This window comes from Salvelinus sp. IW2-2015, linkage group LG5 (assembly GCF_002910315.2).
Source record: "Salvelinus sp. IW2-2015 linkage group LG5, ASM291031v2, whole genome shotgun sequence".
NCBI lineage: Eukaryota > Metazoa > Chordata > Actinopteri > Salmoniformes > Salmonidae > Salvelinus > Salvelinus sp. IW2-2015.
Genome location: NC_036844.1, coordinates 982,744 through 990,337, shown reverse-complemented (window position 1 = coordinate 990,337; position 7,594 = coordinate 982,744). Strand labels below are relative to the sequence as shown.

At 42.3% G+C, this 7,594-nt stretch overlaps 1 long non-coding RNA gene across 1 annotated transcript; it reads right to left on the bottom strand.

The window, feature by feature from the left end:
• Nucleotides 1-1,706: 1,706 nt before the first annotated feature.
• Nucleotides 1,707-6,434, bottom strand: LOC111963605 (uncharacterized). The gene is made up of 3 exons (XR_002877269.2): nucleotides 3,333-6,434; nucleotides 3,059-3,240; nucleotides 1,707-2,915 (listed from the first exon to the last, which is right to left on the bottom strand). It is a non-coding gene; the product is annotated as an uncharacterized lncRNA (long non-coding RNA).
• Between the last annotated feature and the right edge of the window lie 1,160 nt (nucleotides 6,435-7,594).

The following is a 7,594-nucleotide window of genomic DNA, read 5'->3' as shown; positions in this document are numbered from 1 at the left end:
TCATAGAATTGTGTTATTTGACGTGTCAAATTAAAACCTTATTTAACACGTGAAATAGTGTTATTTGAAGTGTATCTTTTTTGACATGCAAAGACCCAAACGGCCTTCAATGTGCCTCACCCTAATAATTTGGTCTATTTTCACCTCTTCATTTTGCCTACTGTTCTAACTTGGTGGTGTACATGTAGCCTATAACCTGTTTTAGAGAAATGTAATCATCGAATATTGTAAGAACTTTCATTGTCTGTTTATATGCCCCCTTTATTTATCCTACTGTTCTGACTTGTTGTAGAGGGAGTACACTGTAAGAATGGCCCATGGTCTGAATTTTGTCGCTGTAGATTTCAAAAGTGCTGAACAAATAATTATATCGACTACGTCCGTCGTCGCTCRCTCATTAATGTCTTAATCGAAATTACTGTTTGCCTCCTATCCACTGTCGCCTGCTATGCTTATGCCATAGTTTGTACATCTCAATTGTCAGTAGAAACCACATTTGTTTAACAAAGTCAGCCATATCAGCRATGTTTTTTTTAAAGGCAGTAAATGAGGCTGAATAAACTGTTTCTCTGCCAGTCAAGGCTCCGCTGAAAGCCAGGTGTAGCAGTGGTAAGGTGTTGGGACTCTGCTGTTGGGACAGCTTTATGTAGGCCCTAACAGTTTGTGGGCACTGTTTGTCACCGTTAAAGTGCAATTAATATATTGTTTAGTGTTGTGTTATGTAGTGGGTTTGCTGGCATGCATCCCACATTTTTTWTTTTTTTTGCCCCACCAAGATTTCCATGCTAAAATCGCCACTGATTAGGGAATGTMTAAAATAGCATGGGCTACACATGCAAAGGTCGCAGGTCTGTGGAGATCTTCACAATTGCTATAATAATTTGTGCAGAATCTCGAAACAGCGTTGATCATTTGCACTATACTATTAAAGTAATCTCAACTTCAATCCAGGTCATGTGGTTGTGCTATTCGAAAAACCACATTGACAACTCATTTAGTTGATGTACAAATACAAACAATCTGACATTATATTCCCACTTGAACTTTGTTGTGCTTTTATTCGGTTGAAAGCGCAGTGATAACACATTGGGAATTCAACAAACTTCTGTTATTTTGAATGGGTGAAAATAGGTTGAAATCTCATTGATCAACATCTCAACCACATATTACTCATATTTCCGTTTTGAAATGATGTGGTGTGCCCGGTGGGAAGATATTAGATGTTGCTTAGTGATTTCAAGTGGATGGCCGGTCAGTGTTTATGAAAGAGAGGAGACAAGGAAAGGAAGTTATTTAATGGAAGTATTTGCATGTGGACTTTAGATCCATCAAACTACCCTCAATATACTGTACCCTCTCTGTGCTCTTATTTACTGTAGACAGTCATGGTTGTAAGAAACTCAAGCTAGATAGTGCCAAGACATTCCACTTTTGGTCTCCAAGGTTACACATGTTCCGACCAATGTCATTCACCAGCCGGTACATGTTTCCCAGGACCCTCCAAGTGCCAAACCGTCGAGGCGACACATGCTCCGAGTAACGACAACAGTGTGTGTGTGTGACAGCTGTCTCCCCCCCACCCCCATTTGACAAAAGGATCAGCCTGTATCTTATCCCCATCCCTCCCAATTACTGGGGGTAACTCGTGTAAACAGAGCATTCCCCCCCCCCCCCTCTTCCTCACCCCCTCCCAGGCTCAGCTGTCATGCTCCTTTCATCAGGGCCCCTGGCTCATTAATGCCCTTATATTTAGCCTTAATTAGCTCCAAGGGTCACTGTGGCCTCTGGAAACTGACCTGGGATCTGCTGCGTGGGGCGGTCACCCATCCGTTAGACAGGGGTTCCCCAAAATATTTTCTTCGTGACCCACCAACTGAGGTCCCTTTTGAGTCGCGACCCACCATAAGGGTTGAGAGGTGAAAAAACATACMCAGACCAAAGAATAAGTCAAAATATCATCCTGCAATTCTACGCATTTTGACATGGCTAATGTTGTGTTATTATGCTCAAACATAAAATCAATTGAGGCCTGATTTTCTCGTTTCTATTTAGTTGATTATACGTTTTCAAAGATTATAAGCTATTATTAAAACATATTCAGGTCCATTATCATTTCTACATACTTTCTATTTGGTTTAAGTCGTTTAACTTCACACTGAAAGCATTTTTATTTTATTTTCAACGCCCCACGTGAACCCCGACCCACYRTTTGGGAACCACTGCGTTAGACTGTTAGACTCTGATCGCAGCAGGAGGGGGCACTGACCTGAGGTCAGCGTGGTAGTGTGTGCTGTGGTAACGGCACCTGCTGTGCCAACACATGCTAGTCCTTCAACATGGGTGGGTGTCCTTTTGGCAATGATGATGATGATGATGGTGATGGTGGCTAACWGAGAAACGAGAGCGAGACTTGAACTTTGTTGGACTGGCTGTAAAAGGTTTTGCTTTAAAGGCCAAGTGCAGTCAAAACATTTTCCCCTCTMTGTTTTGTATCATATTTACACTGAAAGTGTTTTCTTTATCCCAACAGTTGCTGGTTGAAAATACAATCWACATAGGACCTTCTAATCAGCAGGTTTTGCAAGGGTGGAGTTTTGCTTGCCTTGTGACAAGGTATAAGTTAATAGACCAAAAACWAAGTGAATTCCAAACCTCTCTGCCAATAACAGCACATTTTCAGGTTACATATTATTCCCATTACTTCTGTGATTGCTTCTGGGAAGGAAGGATGGATGGATGGGATGGACATCTATCCATTTCTTGCACTAGAGGAATACCACTGCCAGACTCAGATCAGGCACTGAAACYCCAGCATGGCTCCAATAGGCAACTGGCTCTGCTGTAATTGCAGGTCAATCCTAACACGTTAGCATCTACGGTGGAAATCTCTTCAGTTTTCGAATTTATCAGTGGTCCTGAAATAAAAGAAACCAGGAAAGAAATGTTTGTTGTTATAATGTAACCTAACCTATTCCTACGACAAGTACGCAGAAGAAAAACATTGCCATATTGACTAGCCTGACACGACCAACAGAGAAATGTCGATACACAAACCCACTTTTTTTTTCTCCACGCCTTCCATTTTGCAATGTCATCAGTATACAGAGACCCAAGTGAAGATCCAATTAATTTAATATGCAAATGACTCCCTTGTCAGTCCATGTGATTTTTTTGTTAATTAGTTTCCCAGATCCCCAGATTGAGATGGAAAGGGAGGATAGAGAGCAGAAGGTTGGTTCCCTGGGGGGAGATTGGAGAGAAGAGATGAGTGTCAGAAACTACACGTCAGGTCTAAATGGTGTGAGTATGTCCAAATATTCCGCAGTGGCTACCTTTCCTTATCTTGTCTCCTTCATGTGTACCTCATTTGAGGTCACAGGATAGGGAGAGCAATTTGCTGGATGTCTACAAGGAATGATGCTTCCCGCCTGTCTCGTTTTCCATACCCATGCAGATGAAGGAAAGGAGACGAGAGGAACCCACTATTGAGATGCACCTGTAGAAAAAAATGTGATAGCATTAGCTAGTGATGAAGAAAGGTCTTTGCTCTCCTAAAACAAAGTAGGAATTCCAAGGGGAGGACAGACTGATTCTCAACAGACACATCCGTACCCCAGAACCATTTATCATACTCGCCAGTGAGTGTGCAGTGTTGCATCCTAGCATTTTTAGGATGCATTAGCAACTGCTAAAGCCCTCTGAAAGTGTATCAATAATGATTACATTTCATTAACATCAAATGTGTTTGGATGGAAAAGTGTATGTATGTGTGTGTGAGAGAGAGAGAGAGAAAAAGAGTGAAAGCGAGAGAACGAGTGTGTGCGTGTGTATGGAGTTATTTAGGAATAGTGAACGGTGTTGGAGGTGGGGTGTAAAAATCAAGCGGGGAACCACAATGTTGCTAATTCATTTACAGATTTAATTAGATGGTTGGAACCCTTGCCGTTATTAAAATGGGGGAGAGAATGTTGCCAGCACTACAGCACTTAATTATGACTCCACAGCCCCATGTGCTGACGTCTGGGGAAMCAGTTCATTAAAATCTTTATTATTGTACTTTTAATTAGTTCCTCCTCTTTTGTTTCGTTGCGCCATATGGCCATGTTCTGTGGTCAAATCAACATAATTTAGCTAATGAAGTTGATCAGTTTAAATTATTGAAAGCGCTCGGATTGGATGGAACTGCTACCCCCCATACTCCCTCCAAAACTATCCCAACCACACCCACCCCCTATCCATAAAGTTGACGGTGGAATCTCGGTCGCCGATAGCTGGCACCTCTTATTGCCGCAGCGCATTCACATATGGAAATGGACACTTAATAACTTCGGTCATATCGATAGAGTGCAAACGAAGCCCCTTTAGCCAAGAGGTCCCATTATGATAGGGACGTTTTAGCCCACMGTCGACAAATCGAAAGGCAGTGAGCCCCATAAGATTTGTCCTTATCGCTGACCCAAAACAGTGCTGATATGATACTCTTATTGATTCTTCGCCGATGTTATTAGCTTAGCGCTACCCTGTCTTGCTGCCTGATGACCCGCTAGGCTAGCTGCATTCGTTAGGGGAAGGGGGATACCTAGTTATTGCAATGTATTCAACTGAAATGTGTCTCCCGCATTTAACACAACCCCTCTGAATCAGAGAGGTGCGGGGGGCTACCATAATCGACATTAAGCTACAATACAAGGTCAGTCTCTCCTCTGGCTAGGCTAATGACTCACGTTAATGAGGGCTGATTCATCCCAGTCTGTTGCCAACAACACCCTAACAACTGTGCTCTCTCAGACAGTCCTTGTCACTGTTCCACTTTATTGACAGTGAACAAAAATATAAACGCAACATGCAACAATTTCAAAGATTTTACTGAGTTAGAGTTCATATAATGAAATCAGTCAATTGAAATGAATTAATTAGGCCCTAATCTATGGATTTCATATGACTGGGAACACATATGCATCTGYTGGTCACAGATACCTTAAAAAAMRWWTTTTTTGAGGGTGTGGATCAGAAAACCAGCAGGTATCTGGTGTGACCACCAATTTGCATCATGCAGCGTGACACATCTCCTTCACATAGAGTTGATCAGGTTGTTGTGGCCTGTGGAATGTTGTCCCAGTCCTCTTCAATGGCTGTGCAAAGTTCCTGGATCTTAGGGGGGGAACTGGAACACGCTGTCGTACACATCAAACCAGAGCATCTCAWACATGCTCAATGGGTGACATGTCTGGTGAGTATGCAGGCAACTGGGACATTTTCAGCTTCCAGGAATTGTGTACAGATCCTTGCGATATGGGGCCGTGTGTTATCATGCTGAAACATGAGGTGATGGCAGAGGATGAATGGCACGACAATGGGCCTCAGGATCTTGTCACGTTCTCCGTGCATTCAAATTGCCATCTATAAAATGCAATTGTGTCCGTAGTTTATGCCTGCCCATACCATAACCCCACCACCACCCTGGGGCACTCTGTTCACAACGTTGACATCAGTAAACCGCTTGCCCACACAACGCCATATACACGTGGTCAGTCTGCGGTTGTGAGGCCGGTTGGACATACTGCCAAATTATCTAAAATGACGTTGGTAGCGGCTTATGGTAGATAACCAGAGCAGATAATTGAATGTTAACAGATCTGGTGGACATTTCCGCAGTCAGCATRCCAATTGCACTCTCTCTCATAACACGAGACATCTGTGGCATTGTGTTGTGTGACAAAACTGCATTTTTGRCCTTATTGTCCCCCAGCACAAGGTGCACCTGTGTAATGATCAGGTTGTTCAATCATCTTCTTGATATGMCACACCTGTCAGATGGATGGATTATCTTGRCAAAGGAGAAATGCTCACTAACAGGGATGTAAAGAAATTTGTGCACATTTTAGAGAAATAAGCTTTTTGTGCATTTGGAACATTTCTGGGATCTTTAACTTCAGCTCATGAAACATGTTTTTATTTTAATTCAGTGTAGATATATTTCCCTTCAACTGTTTTTTCCCCCTCTAGCCATCGTTTCCCATCTTTCCTCATCTCTCTCGCTACGCATCTTTACCCATCTCTTCTCCTCCTCCCTTTCTTTCGCATAGGCAGTCTTTTGCACGACCCCTCTTATCCAGACAGCTGTGGACTTAAGAGATGGCAGAAGGGSAATGAAAAGCCCAGCTAATGTACTAGACTGGGAACACTGGTGTGAGGCCTACACAGACTAGCCTCCCTTTACCAGGATTGAGTGGGGGGGGGAGACTGTTACTACGGAACTGACTGTTACTAAGAACATCGTTTTCCATTGTGAAAAGTTTTTTCCCCAGTGGGCCCTACTGAACATGACCCATGCTTCGTCTCGCATTGGTCCAAACAGAGAGCAAACACCACAACTCCAGCATCTTGCAAGGGGATATGTCATAAAGTAGGATGAATGATTTAACCATCTAGCTTTCCTGAATATTCTGAAAAAACTTCATATTTCGGAGTTCATAAAGAGACTTGAAATGGGCATGGTGTAACGCACTCAACACGCACTCAGCAGGGTGTAACGCACTCAACACTCCCATGATAATGAGTGGTGCTGCTAGGGTGATGCAGCCCTCTGCTAGCCTCAAATCAAGCCATTTCTCCAGAAACCTGGAGAAAAGTTAAACTTTTTGCAAGTGATCGGGCACTTTTGGGATAGGCACATCGCATAATTTTTTTCGAGGTACAGATTTCATGAAAGAAAGAGCACTGTTTGTGGCCTTGTAAAACTTGTTTCATACTAGGCCGCCTACAAAATCCCAATGACTTTGTTTTCACGGTTCATTATCTCTTGAACAGGTGTGTTTTCTATTAAGACTAGCAAGAGAGTTAACACATTTTTGCTGCCTTAAAAAGCAATTTAGATAGAGATAACATTTTTGTCCTACTTATCTACACAACCTGCTTAACATTTTCAAATGTATAAAAAATAAAATGTATATATATATAATATATAAAAAAATATAAAAATCTACAGCAAAGATGTTAATTAAGCTTAACATCCCATCATGCTTAGGGTATACAAATGCTGGGACGGCCATTATTTTGGCTACCATGGTGGCTATGCCTCCATAGGATGACAACGCCCTCATTCACAGGGCACGARTGGTCACTGACTGGTTTGATGAGCATGAAAACAATTCACAGGTGTAATCGCTGCCAAGRGTGCTTCCACCAAGTGGGGTGGAAAGACATGTTCATTTCACTGAAAATATCAAAACAGCTTGTGTAGATAAGTAGGAAAAAAAGGTAATGTAATCCTTTTTAGATTTTTAAGGCTGCAAAATGTTAACTGTGCAAGGGGTGTGTAGACATTCACTAGGCACTGTAATTGCAGCTATAGTTACTCGTCGCCTCAATTGTATTTGCAGGATGGGAGAAATGGCTTGAAAAACTACTGCTACAACTAGTCAGGGAAGTTAACGTTGCTAGCTCGCTCTGAGAGTTAGCTAGCATTGTGTCCATGGTTGTTGTGTCTGTTGGAAACAGGATGACAGAATGTTAAATACATTCATGTATTTACCCCATGGTATTGTTTAGCTAAGACAATACATAGCCTTGACTGTATGCGTGTTCAGATAGG